At 39.6% G+C, this 13,633-nt stretch overlaps 1 pseudogene; it reads left to right on the top strand.

Annotated features, from left to right (window-relative positions):
* The first annotated feature begins 758 nt into the window (after positions 1-758).
* LOC139456034 (uncharacterized) lies at positions 759-4,295 on the top strand (annotated as a pseudogene).
* The last annotated feature ends 9,338 nt before the right edge of the window (positions 4,296-13,633 follow it).

Below are 13,633 nucleotides of genomic sequence, written 5' to 3'. Positions count from 1 at the left end.
ACTGATTATTAGGTACAGAATCTCCATTAAAGGCATTTAACATAGCTTTTGCTGTATTTGATCGTGATGAAAAATGTATTGGCTCGCCTCGTCCATTCCAATTTGGTATCTTCTGTGAAATGAAATGTACGTTCGGTATTGTACGTTAACTGATGCATTGTCATGGAAACAGTTACACCGGATAGTATTTATGTTGAGTTGAGAACAGAACCATAAGAAGGTCTCGCTTACAAGGAGAACACACCGTTTATTTATTATCCTATCTGTCGAAAATGTTGAAGGTTTTCCAAAATACCGTTGGCACATCAAGTGATACAGATGATGTACAGGACACATTGTCAAGTGTCCAGAGACTGATGGCATTGTCCGGGTTATCATGGGACTATCAGCAGTTGAGGTCAGCAAAAAGGTGCTCCGTCTCCTCGGTAGCTTTCTCAATATATTCAAGTTTGGTGTGCATAGTTTTCATTCTAGAATTTATCCTGATAGCAACATCGTATTCGGAAGCTAAATCGTTCACGGACACAGGTTTCGCCATTTCAAATCACATTGTAATTCTGTTATCAATAACCTTTTGGGGTCTCAGTACCAACATCCACAGCAAGCTACGCATATTCTGCGAACGTCTTCATGAAGCACGGTTGAAATTTAACAGTTGTGTTCCAAACACTACATTGAGGAAGAGGGTAAAGAGAGCATGTATATGTTTAATAATCCTCGTGGCTTTCATCTGTGTGGCCAGTGGAATCACCTTCAGCATGATGCATGAGACATCCAGTGACTTATATTGGCCTTTACTTATCTTGAATGCGATATATGATGGCTGTAGCATTCTGATATACCATTTGTTATTGCTTCTGTTCTTGTCCATCTCCCTCCTTCTCACCTATGAATATGATGTTTGCACGATGAGACTGTTACGGGCGTCTGAAGGATCCTTCGAAGAAGAGGATATTGAGGACATTCGCGAATACCATGCAACACTGACAGGCTTGGTGGAATATGTGTGCTCCTTCATATCTATACACGTGGGTGCTGCCTATCTCAGCTCCTTCCTCAGTGTGTGTTTCTGCCTGTACATGCTTATCAACGATGTCCCCTCATTGAACATTGGTTTTGCTGCATTTGCTGTGTACATTTCCATTCTGTGCCTCATTACTGTCACCTATCTGGGTGTCAGGCTGCACGAAGCGGTGAGTGTTAGAATGTTATTGTGGAATTGTACGTTAAAACCCATTTAGACAGAAATTTACACATTCTGAATAAAATATAAGTATGGAATGTGTGTATGGATACAAAAGGTTCTATGATTCGTTTCCTTGGACACAGTATCATCCTGGTCGATTTCACTGAGAATGGTATAGCCCGTGTTTTAAAACTGTATACATGATATTGATATGCTCAAATATGCTTTATAAATTGTTTTTAAATATTACTTTACATACATTACAAGATTCTGAATATATTAACTTGGTCTCGTCGCTATATGGCTGAAATAATGCCGATGCGACGTTAAATTTTAACTCACTCACTCACTCATTGATGTGGCGTACCCCAATAAAGTGTATATCGTGATTCTAAAATGTCTCAATACGAATATATGCATTATGAATAATTCCTTTGGGATCACAAACGGGGATGGATATTGTTTTGTTTCCAAAAGCAGGTTTTTGTACAAAAGGCCTCCGTCCCATATACAGGAACAAGTTACGCATGTAGACACAAGCACAGATATTACACATTGGGATATATACGATGTTTGATTAATTCATTGTTTCATGTGTCACTGCAACTTTAAGCATAACGACAGAAAGATTACAACTAATGGGCTACCTAGGGACCACTGATGGCATCGTTCGACTACTGTATTATATAATCCGATTTTTTATCAGACTAAATGTTTCATTTATAAACTGACCCGTGAAGATCCGGGGTAGAATAAGTTTTCGGCTACCCATGCTTGCCGTAAAAGGCGACTATGCTTGTCCTAAAAGGCGACTAACGGGATCGGTTGGTCAGGCTCGCTGACTTGGTTGATGCATGTCATCGATCCCAATTGTGTGGATTGATGTTCATGATGTAAATCATTGGATTGTCTGGTCCAGATTCGATTATTTACAGATATGGCTGGAATATTGCTGAGTGCGGCGTTAAACAACAAACAAACCAACTAATCATTTGTGAACTAGTATTAGTTTTGAAACTGGAATGTTTGTATACAGGCCCACCGACCTCTGAACATTCTGCAGGACTTGGCGGGAAGAAAGATGCCAGATAGAGTGATTGCACTGGTAAGAAAACATTATAAAGATTCATTTAGAGACAACATTTCAACCTCATCTGGAATATATATGTTAAAATTGTAATTGCATATTTTGAAACCTTAAGAGTGTTCTACGCACGGCAATGTGGCATATAACAACGGTTAGGAAATATGATCTATGCCACGTAATACATAATTAATATAAGTTCTTGTAGTTACTCTGCATGTGTGTGTGCGCTTACCCATGAAAACCAATTCACCCATTGTGAATATGCTTGTCGTAAGAGGCGACTAACGGGGTCGGGTGGTCAGGCTTGCTGACTTGGTTGACATCGCATCCCAATTGCGTAGATCGATTCTCATGATGTCAATCACTGGATTGTATGGTCCAGACTCGATTATTTACAGACCGCCGTCATATAGCTGGAATATTGCTGAGGGCGGCGTAACAATCAACACGTGCGCGCATGCATATGTGTATGTTGTCATTGCAATCCCTACATTGGCTAAATAGGTAAATGTCTTTTACGGATTTAAATGCAAATGGATCCACTGGTCAGGGAACAGATACACCGCATTTGAGCAAATCCGGCAAAGTGTGGTATATAAATATTTACTATAATTATATTAATATCCGAATGAACATCAAACGTTAAGCAACTCTCACCGAGATGGCTTTAGGCCTACCAGAACAACTGCCTTCTTCACTCACTCACTCACATACTTCTGTAACACACAATAATACTTTCACACATTTCATGTTTCGAGTTTTCATTTCTAACTTGCACTGCAAACCGTGTCTTCCAGTTCGCAGGAAACTCCTAATGTTTGAAACTGATGGTTAGTGACTATGCTAGCCCTAAACCGCCACCCTCATCAAGACCTACTGAGACCTTGGCCAACTTGCACAAAGCGATCTTAGCGCTAAGACTATTGTAAGCCTATGCTAAAGTATGGGAGTTACGATCATCTTAGCGCTAAGATCGCTTTGCGCAAGTGGGCCCTGATCTGATTCGTTATGGTGGTAGTTCGGTTTCACACAGTTATCACATCTATTTTTCGCTTCATATCTCAATGCTCGCCAAAAAAAACCTACCCAGTCATGACAGGGGTGCTGCTGTGCTGTGTCAGGCAACAAATACATACTTTGTCATGCAAATTGCAAGAATGGCAGTAAATGCTTACTCTTTTCTCGACACCTGGTGTCATCACTGATTTTCAGGGATCCGTTAATATAATTTCCACCGATATTTTGCCTTTCACGCTCCATGGAATCTCTTCCGTTTAGACAGGACTATTTAATACCAGTAAAATCCACTCACTCATGCACTCTAAGATAACTTTGATACGTGGGATGCACACTGCCACATTAACCCCATTGGGACACATAATCATATTTGATAAAAATATTAATAGATTTTAATGAAGCACCCTACATGATATATATGTTAAATTTGATAAATGTCATCAAGCATCTTAAACATGATAAATATTCCTGAAGACATCTCATTTTATAAATGTTGTTAAATGATGTCAATTATGATAAACAAAAAATAATATTGGAACATTTATATTATTAAGTTGTTATTATTATTAAACACTAAATATGTTATTTAATTTTTATTGTGTCTTATCAATAGTTTCTTTTTCTCACGAACTGTACACCCAGGTCACATTGTTCGCAAACAAGTTGTCACAACGTCAGATCGGAATCAGTGCTTTAGGCCTAATGACCATCACGAAGGACACGATCCTAACGGTATGTTGAATACATTTATTCATCTCAAGACTTCGCTGAGACCGATAACAGAATATATGAATATATATAACTTCACTACAGCCCATTAACCAATTGTACTTGCATTACCCTGCTTTTTTGTTGACACAGATCATCGGGACCCTCCTCACCTATGTTTTCATCGTGATCCAGTTTAAACCGGTATCAACTGGTGGAATGCGGCAGGACACAAACACCACAGCAGGATAACTGCATCAAGTCGTATTTGACTTGAACTTGAAGTTTTTATACTAATGGCTATGCAGCATTATCGTGTGGCGTTTTGACATCGTTGCTATGGAAACCATGCTTGGAAACGCTTGTTATGTATTGCACTGTTGTTGCTGCTGCTGTTGTTGTAATGGTCTCCAAATGTGTTATGGTGGATCTTAAATACCTACACATACCCTTGAAGCTTTTAAAGTATTGATTCACGTAATGTTTTAAGCGAATATATGCTCGATTGATTAAAAACGATAACTGAGATATTGTCATAATCAATTCACGGGTTGTGTATGGGCACATCCTGAAGTACACCAAGAGATGCCGGAGAAAAACGGACAACACGTTTGTGTCGCCAATAAATCCTATAAGTGGAATTGGCGCTATTCTTAACAATGTTAATATATCATGACAAGGAATATTACAGACTCCTATAATAACAATATCATGTCCACCAACTCTTGCTTAATGTTATAACGCCAATCTTGTCACAACTTGCTTAATGTATACGTTCGAGGGCTGACCAAAAAGTTGACTTACTTTCCACTATGGGCCACAACAAAGTGAACTAGTCAATGTAGTACATTGTTTTAGTAGTTCATTGCAAATGTATTTGGTCTGTTGAGCCCGTTTGTGTATTAGTGACAGCCAATTGAACGGGATAGGGGTCCAAATTGACAAAGAAATGAAAAAGAACTGAGTACCGAGCAGTCATCATGTTTTTGACTTCAGAGAAAAGCACTCTCCACGAAATTCATGACCGCTTTTTACAAGTGTATGGGGATGAGCGCACCAGCTGTTCCACTGTTAAATGTTGGGCAGGTATATTTTAAGGCTTGGAGAACGACCTTGATGATGACCCATGGTCTGGAAGTCCCTTAAGTTCCATGGACACAGCCATGGATCGGGGCGAACCTTCCCTATTGTGTTCGACTACATATAACAGTCTAGAGGCAAATCGTATGCCGAATTTGTAGATTTGTCGAAAGCATTTGACTCTGTTCATAAGAGATTAACCCTCGGAGCTATTGTAAACGCATGGACTTTGTGTCAAAATGGGCAAGTTATTGTGCTGTATCTACCATAATGTAAATGTTTGTGTGCGCAATAACAATACTGTATACGTTGCTTGTGATATTGGGGTTCGCCAAGGATGTATTATAAGTCCTTTTCTCTTTTCGTTATAAGTGAATTAGAAGGGCAGAACCAGGCAAATGGTACAAATGGTATACATATACACCCTGCAACAATAAAGTTATTTCTTCTTGAAAAACAAATATTGGAACTATGTGTATGGTATCAAAACAAAAGTGGTCGTAGTTAAACGCAGTGGCATATTATCAAGAAGAGAAAATGATTTTACAGAAGGTAACGTCTAGATGTCGTTACTTTTGGTAAATACCTTGGTGTCTATTTTACTAACAGATTGTCATGGTCTGTGCATATTAATAAGACTGTTTACCAAGCTAAGAACAGTTTCATTGGCATTTATATATGATTATTTCTTTCAATGATCCTTACTTGTTTAAATTATATTTACTAATGAAGATAAAAAATACTGTCACAATTAAATATTGGTCAGTGTTTATTTTCCATGCCATGAATAGCAGAAAGCATGCACATACTCAACAACTTGATGTAATTTAACAGTTATCATTTCAATTTCATGTAATTTATTGATATCTTGGATGTCACACTTTTTTCTGATCAGATTTCGAATGTAACATCTAATTACAGGTTTATAATCAGTGTTTGGGATAATAAGTGGTGTCACATTATTTGTTAAGTGATGCTTTTGCAGCAGAAGCGGCGTTTGCTTCTGCTGTGAACATGGAACTGTTTTCTCGCAATCGTGAAGATCTTGTTCTGGATCCAATTACAGTGGCAATATCAACTGCGCCACCATCCTTGGATTCATCTACAAATATAGATTTATAAGTGTCATAAGTGTTTCTTAATTGATTGTATTCTTGTTAATAAATTAGTGGGTTCGTGTCTGATTTAATATTTATTTAATGTTAGGTCGACATTTGACTTTACCATGTGCCAAGGAGTCGATGATTGAAGTTGAATGGGAGCTATTCTTGAAAATCAATTTTAGCAGCGGAAATGACAGTTTGGTTCTTATTCCAAGAGTTGAATTCTTCTTGTAAAGATCTTCGCAGAGAGGATTGATTGCGGATTCAATAGCTGGAATACAATTTAGTGATGTATTGTAAGGATAATTTCAGACGGCATTGTTTAACTGATGGGTCATCTGCTTCTACATATATACTTTGAAAAGAAGTTCTAAAGGCTCTGATGATGTATAGCTTCTAGTTTTCGTAAATTATTTTTACATGCTCCACCATGGATTATGGAGCCGTTATCTAGTTTGGAATGGATCAGCGACCTGTACAAGTGTAAGAGGGCTCTCTAAACCCCTCCCCACTGTGAATTATAAACTAATTTCAACAAATCGAGTGCCTTCAGACAATCGCTTTAAGGTATTTTATATGCGGTAAAAAAATAAGTCCCAAGAACTTGGCCTCCTTTACCACTTTGGTGGATGTGACATTCAAAAATAGCTCAGGGTCCGTATGCGGCTTATATTTTCTGCAGAAATATACACAATTGGCTTTTGATTTAGAAAATTACAACCCATTTTCCAGGGACCACTGGTGAATTTTATTGAGGCCGATTTGTAACTGCCTCTCTAAGGTATGCATATTTTCACCATGGCAAGAAATATTAAAATCATCCTCGAAAAGTGATCCATCTACAGGATCAATCTTACCTTTGGAAGACTAATTATTGTAACACTAAATAAAGGGACTTAAACTTAACTGGTTAAAGAGATAGGGCGGTAATTAGAGGGATCTGTATGATCCCGGCCAGGTTTTGGTATGGGGTCTACAATGGCATTATGCCACGAAGAAAGAAAATTCACTGAAATCCATATTTGGTAAAAAATATCTGAACATTTCTCAAGACATGATTCAGGCAATAAAATGAGCTTGCTCAAGAGCGGTATGTAGCTCAAGCAATGAAAATACTTCATTGTAATCTTCACCATTATTAAAATAAAAAATAACCTTTTGCTTTTCCTGTTGTTTCTGATATCTCTGAAACTCAGGGATTTCATTTGTCGATGAAGAATGTTTGGCAAGAATGTCGCCAAGTTTTTTGCAATGTCAGAGTTGTCAGTTTCTAATGTGTCAACATCAGTGAGATGGTTAACAGAAGATTTTGAACCTTTGCTTGTTATTTTTTAACCATGTTCCGCACCTTGGACATGGGCGTGCGTGAATAACTTTTTGAGACATAACTCTCCAAGATTGGTGCTTATTTTGTTAATGAGCTCGTCGTGTTTTGGCACCAGTAAGTCTAACATTAGGTTATTAGGTTATGAACTGTAGGATGTTTGCAGAAGTATTTTTCTGCTTTCTTCATATATCTTCTTGCATGTTTGCATTCATTGGTAAGCCACGTTTTACTAACATTTGCAGAGTACTTAGGAATTGTTAGGTCTGCAACACTATTTAGTTGACCCTAAAACAACTGGATAGGATCTAGGACATTTCTGAAATTGTCAGGTTTCAAATCTTTAGCAAATAATATTTTATACAAAGTCCAGTTGGCCTTTGTTAAATTCGACCGTGAAGAAGAGGGATTATCATCTGGTTTTATAGCCTTTAGGACAGTATAGGGAAGTGATCACTCCCACAAAGGTTATCATGCACAGACCATTCAAAGTCATTGTGAACAGATGAATCAGTGAGGGACAGATCAAGTGCTAAAAAGGTTCCAGTGGCAGAATCTAAATAGGTGCTTGAATCGTCATTTCAGAGACACAAACTATTATCAGACATTAGCTCTTCAATAACTTCCCTTGTATTGTTGGTACGTGTACGTACCCATAGTTGGTTATGCCAATTTAAATCGCCCATGATGATGCAGGGCTTTTGGAGCTTGTTTTTTGCTTCGTGTTGTATAGCTCCGATTTCAGTGAGCTGCTTTGATGCGTCTCCGAATGTCCATGACAGATCTGTGGCATTATTCTTTCAGATTTGTACAGTGTCGGTGTAAACCAAGCAGACTAGTCACACTGCTGTGGCATTATTCATTCAGATTTGTACAGTGTCGGTGTAAACCAGCCAGACTAGTCACACTGCTATGGCATTATTCAATCAGATTTGTACAGTGTCGGTGTAAACCAACCAGACTAGTCACACTGCTGTGGCATTATTCATTCAGATTTGTACAGTATCGGTGTAAACCAGCCAGACTAGTCACACTGCTATGGCATTATTCATTCAGATTTGTACAGTGTCGGTGTAAACCAGCCAGACTAGTCACACTGCTATGGCATTATTCAATCAGATTTGTACAGTGTCGGTGTAAACCAACCAGACTAGTCACACTGCTATGGCCTTATTCAATCAGATTTGTACAGTGTCGGTGTAAACCAACCAGATTAGTCACACTGCTGTGGCATTATTCAATCAGATTTGTACAGTGTCGGTGTAAACCAACCAGACTAGTCACACTGCTATGGCAACCAGACTACTACAGTAATATAGACCTGCCAAACATTATAGAGTTGCATGGGCTGTATTTGATATTGGCTGTTTCAGGATCTGTATGACAGACTAAACAACCGACAGTACCCTTCCATTCAGCTGACCATCAATTTTGACACGATCGTTTACTTTTTATAGCTTCGGTTGCCATTGCGATAGGAGCATTCGCTACGGGCAATAGATTCACTGTCTACTTTATGTACATTACTTTACATGTCGTTTATTATTCTAATTAATGATAATTTTCTAATCCGTATATTTAGATCATATTACGTATTGAAATTAACAATTAATTATGTTCATGTGTATAATCATTATAAGCTAAACAATATTCTGTATATTACATTATGTTTCCTATTAAGCTGATATTGTTGATTAAATAATATTTTCATGAGAAAACTGACAAAGAGATGAAATATATGTTCTAGTTCAGGGCTTCATTCCTTGCAAACCTTGCAAACCCCGTCAACATAGCGACTGATAAAACATCCATTTTAGGATCCAACGAAACGTAAAGAGCTCTGTATCATGCATTAGAACTGCGGAAAGTTTAGCAGGATGCTGCTTGGATCAACGATTTGTAATGAAGAACCTACAGCTGTTCGTGAGTGAGTGAGTGAGTGAGTGAGCTGGGTTTTACGCTGCTTTTAATAGTATTCCAGTTATATCGCGGCGTGTCAGCTTAATGTGGGAGGAAAGCCCGAAGTGATGCAGGTCTCAGACGTCTACCACTTCGGTGAAACCCACGAGCACGGGTATGGTGCTGACAAACCTAGAAACATAATCGGGGCGAACCGGGATTCGAAACCATAATCATAGGTTTCTGGCGTGCCAAAGGGACGCAACTCTGCACAGCGAATCGCGGCGCCTTAGACGACTTGGCCACCCGTACCCCCATGAGCAAAGTGACGTCCCGATAGTGATATGTTGTGTTGAACTAAACCTTACAAGGCTTAATTTGCTTACAGGTGTCCCTTTCAAGCGTACGAAGGAGTTGTACTGCACACTTTCAATACCTGTCATAGATATGAGAATAAAGTAAACTATAACGATGGGACAGAACAACGTTTGACACATACAACACCATACTTAGTGCAAAGGCAATTACCAGTGCTTGTACAATTCAGATCGAAAATCCCCTCACATATATCTGCATTGACCTCAACCAATGTCGCTAAAACATAGTATCTTTGATAGCACCTTCGTGTTTAACATTGCCATGGCGGTACAGATACTGTGTTTTCAATGTACATTTTGAGAAGTGAATGTGGCGTGACAATACATATTCGTGCAGTTTTCTAATAAGGACCACCCTGATTCCATAGACATGGTAATTTGCTGTCATTTTTTTACATGTTTTCAGATGGCGGTTAAGACTGAACAGTAACTTTAGCTATTTAACATACCTCCGGCTCATAATAACGTATTTGGACAATATTTGGGATAAATTTTAGTCTTTAGAGATTTAAGTTGCTTTATTCAAAAGTGGGATGAAGAAAGATTCTGAATATATCATGAGAATGTCTTTATGAATCACTATCAATACTGATAATACCAGGTGTTCGCAAGTATTTCCGGGGGCCTTTTATATTTCCATAAACCGAAATATGATCAGGCCCCGCCTACTAACGAATTGATGTTTGCTGAATGGGCGTGGCTTGTGTTGCATTAATGCACTGAACGATGTCGCTGATTACAGTATTAATGATTACATAAGTAGTCTGTGGAGTTGTTATTTATAAGAATTGTCTTATATATGTTTTGCGTTTATTGATATATAAACGGATATTGATATATATACCGGTGTGTATACTAAGCGCACATCCGTATTATACCTAGGCTTATTCAGAAAAGGTGCACATAGGTGTTTGTGTTTATACCTCCATAAACGGGACGTTTCATGGATGAGATTTCCTTTGATAAAGGACATATCCTCTAGCAGGGGAATTGCCGCAAGAGGAGAGTAGAGTGAGTGAGTGAGTGAGTTGGGTTTAACGCCGCTTTTAACAGTATTCCAGTTATATCACGGCGTGTCAGCTTAATGTGGGAGGAAAGCCCGAAGTGATGCAGGTCTTAGACGTTTACCACTTCGGTGAAACCCACGAGCACGGGTATGGTGTTGACAAACCTAGAAACATAATCGGGGTGAACCTGGATTCGAACTCGCAATCATAGGTTTCTGGCGTGCCCAAGGGACGCAACTCCGCACAGCGAATTGCGGCGCCTTAGACGACTGGGCCACCCGTGCCCCCGAGGAAAGTAGAGACACCATGTGCAATTTGCCTAAAAGTAGTCACACCACTGTCTAAAAACTGGTTCCAGTTGGAACAATATTGACTGTGGTCACTGTCCGACTCACAGATCGCTGACTTCCTGACGTTATATGAATGAATATGCACATTCCAGGAAACTGTTTCGGTACCGTTTCTGAGAAATGAGATCAGGTTTTGAAAGGCAGAAATTAAGAATGACATCAAATGAAAAAGAGGTTATGACCTTTGTGTGTGTTTTGGGAAGGTAAATATCTCGCATTAGAAATAAACACTATGTATTGAATTCGCTAAGGCTTGCTAAATACAATGTTTATTTCTAATACTGTATTTTCGACACATGCTCGCATGTGCATAGCATAATAAGCATAACAATTATGACTTGTTTCAATGAAACTGTCTGACTTCCTGATATAAGCTACCAGAATTCGCATAAACACTGAATATGCCTCTTGTTTTGAACAGTGGTTGATTTAGTGTCAATCTAGCGGCGAGCGTCTCAGATCCGCATCACTTCGTTCTTTCCTACTACTTACTAGTGAGTGAGTGAGTTGGGTTTAACGCCGCTTTTAACAGTATTCCAGTTATATCACGACGTGTCAGCTTAATGTGGGAGGAAAGCCCGAAGTGATGCAGGTCTAAGACGTTTACCACTTCGGTGAAACCCACGAGCTGATAAACCTAGAAACATAATCGGGGCGAACCGGGATTCGAACCCACAATCATAGGTTTCTGGCGTGCCCAAGGGACGCAACTCTGGACAGCGAATCGCGGCGCCTTAGACGACGGGGCCACCCGTGCCCCCCCCCCCCCCCCCCTCAATTTGATCATTAAACATTAATGCATCCAAGATTTATAGAGCCCGGGCAAAGTGTTAGAGTGAGAGTAAATAATGCCAGCTAATTATACCATTTCTGAATCAAAACAGAAACCAGGGAAAATACATTTGGTATCTCCACAGGCAGTTTTGTATTTTCGATTAAACGGAATTTATTTGATTTGTCGACTCCACTGTCCAAATTAACGTCTCTGCATTCCTTCATTATGTTTTTAGAGTTCAGGTCAAATACGCTGTATGTGAAAAAGTTAACACATACTACTTGAAGGTAAAGTTCATTCTCAAACGTCAGTGTGGTATATCAGCTTTGCTTTCACCTCCAGACACACAAGAGAGACAGGTGACGAAGTCTAGGTGAAGGGTTAGAGTAAAAGTAAATATCAAGTAGTAGGGGGCCATGTCATGTATTAGGAGTATTAATTAATTTACCAGAAAGCATAAACACAACCGTCAGCGTTTCATGCAAATAAAGACACGGTAGTTTATTTGCTGAGTCATTTCATGTAAAATTCGCTGCATTTCGAAATATCACCAAATACCTCTTTAGCAAAGAGATTTTTACCTTAATGTGATGCACTTCCGTGTTCTCATGATGTATTTGTAAGGTTCTCTGGCCATCTACAAATCGTGTTTTATATTCCTTGTAAGTAAATTTATTCTGCCATTTTAACCAATATTACTTGTCGCAAAACACTTGACATTCACTCCGATCAATTTGCTAAATTATAATCTATTTCTATACAAGCCATCATAGAGAGCCACCATGAAAATACTTCATCGAAACTTTATGTGTAAAGGAGCTGCACTGAATCATAAAAACACATTGACTTTAATTAATATGAATATGACTCGGCCGATAGAAGTCGCATTTGATATAACATACTGAGACTGCTAGCTGCGAGTGAGTGAGTGAGTGAGTGAGTGAGTGAGTGAGTGAGTGAGTGAGTGAGTGAGTGAGTGAGTGAGTGAGTGAGTGAGTGAGTGAGTGAGTGAGTGAGTGAGTGAGTGAGTGAGTGAGTGAGTGAGTGAGTGCTTTTACGCCACTTTTAGCAATATTCCAGTAATTTCACGGCAGGGGACACCAGAAATGGGATTCACACATTCACACATTGTACCCATGTCGGGAATCGAATCCCGGTCTTCGGCGTGACGAGCGAACGCTTTAACCACTAGGCTACCCGACCGCCCCGGATTGACATGAAGCAGCAGTAGTTTCTCTCACCATGTTCAGCCACAGCAGGCATCATCAGGCACTCGTGAAGAGCAACCTCCCTGTGGTGAGTGCTGGGTAACGCTAATAGCTATTGCCCCGTGTGGACCCGGGGTAGAATATGTCCACAGCTCCCCATTGATGGTCGTAAAAGGCGACTAAATTGGGCAACCTGTTTGCCGTGGGTTGCGCCCCTGTGTCGGTGGAGGACGGGATTCAGGTGGTTGAGGGCACTGGAGCTAGGAACAGGTGTTCCTTTCGCCCAACACACCACTTTGACCCTTACTTCACCAAGACGGGTGGTAGAATGGGCCCGGTTCTATCAATCGGCTGGTCATGCTGTGCCCTGTGCATGGTCAATGTCAATTTTGATTAAATAAGTATATCATGCAGTAAATATGGCATATTATCGCATTCTGCACATATTACAACTTTGCCTTGAGTCCTATGCCAGAAGGCTGTGGCTCATGGGCCAATCTGGCATTATTGAC

Source organism: Haliotis cracherodii, unplaced genomic scaffold (assembly GCF_022045235.1).
Source record: "Haliotis cracherodii isolate W230 unplaced genomic scaffold, xgHalCrac1.p SCAF_11, whole genome shotgun sequence".
Lineage (NCBI taxonomy): Eukaryota > Metazoa > Mollusca > Gastropoda > Lepetellida > Haliotidae > Haliotis > Haliotis cracherodii.
The sequence above is the reverse complement of the archived record's forward strand: the minus strand, read 5'-3'. Positions and strand labels throughout refer to the sequence as shown.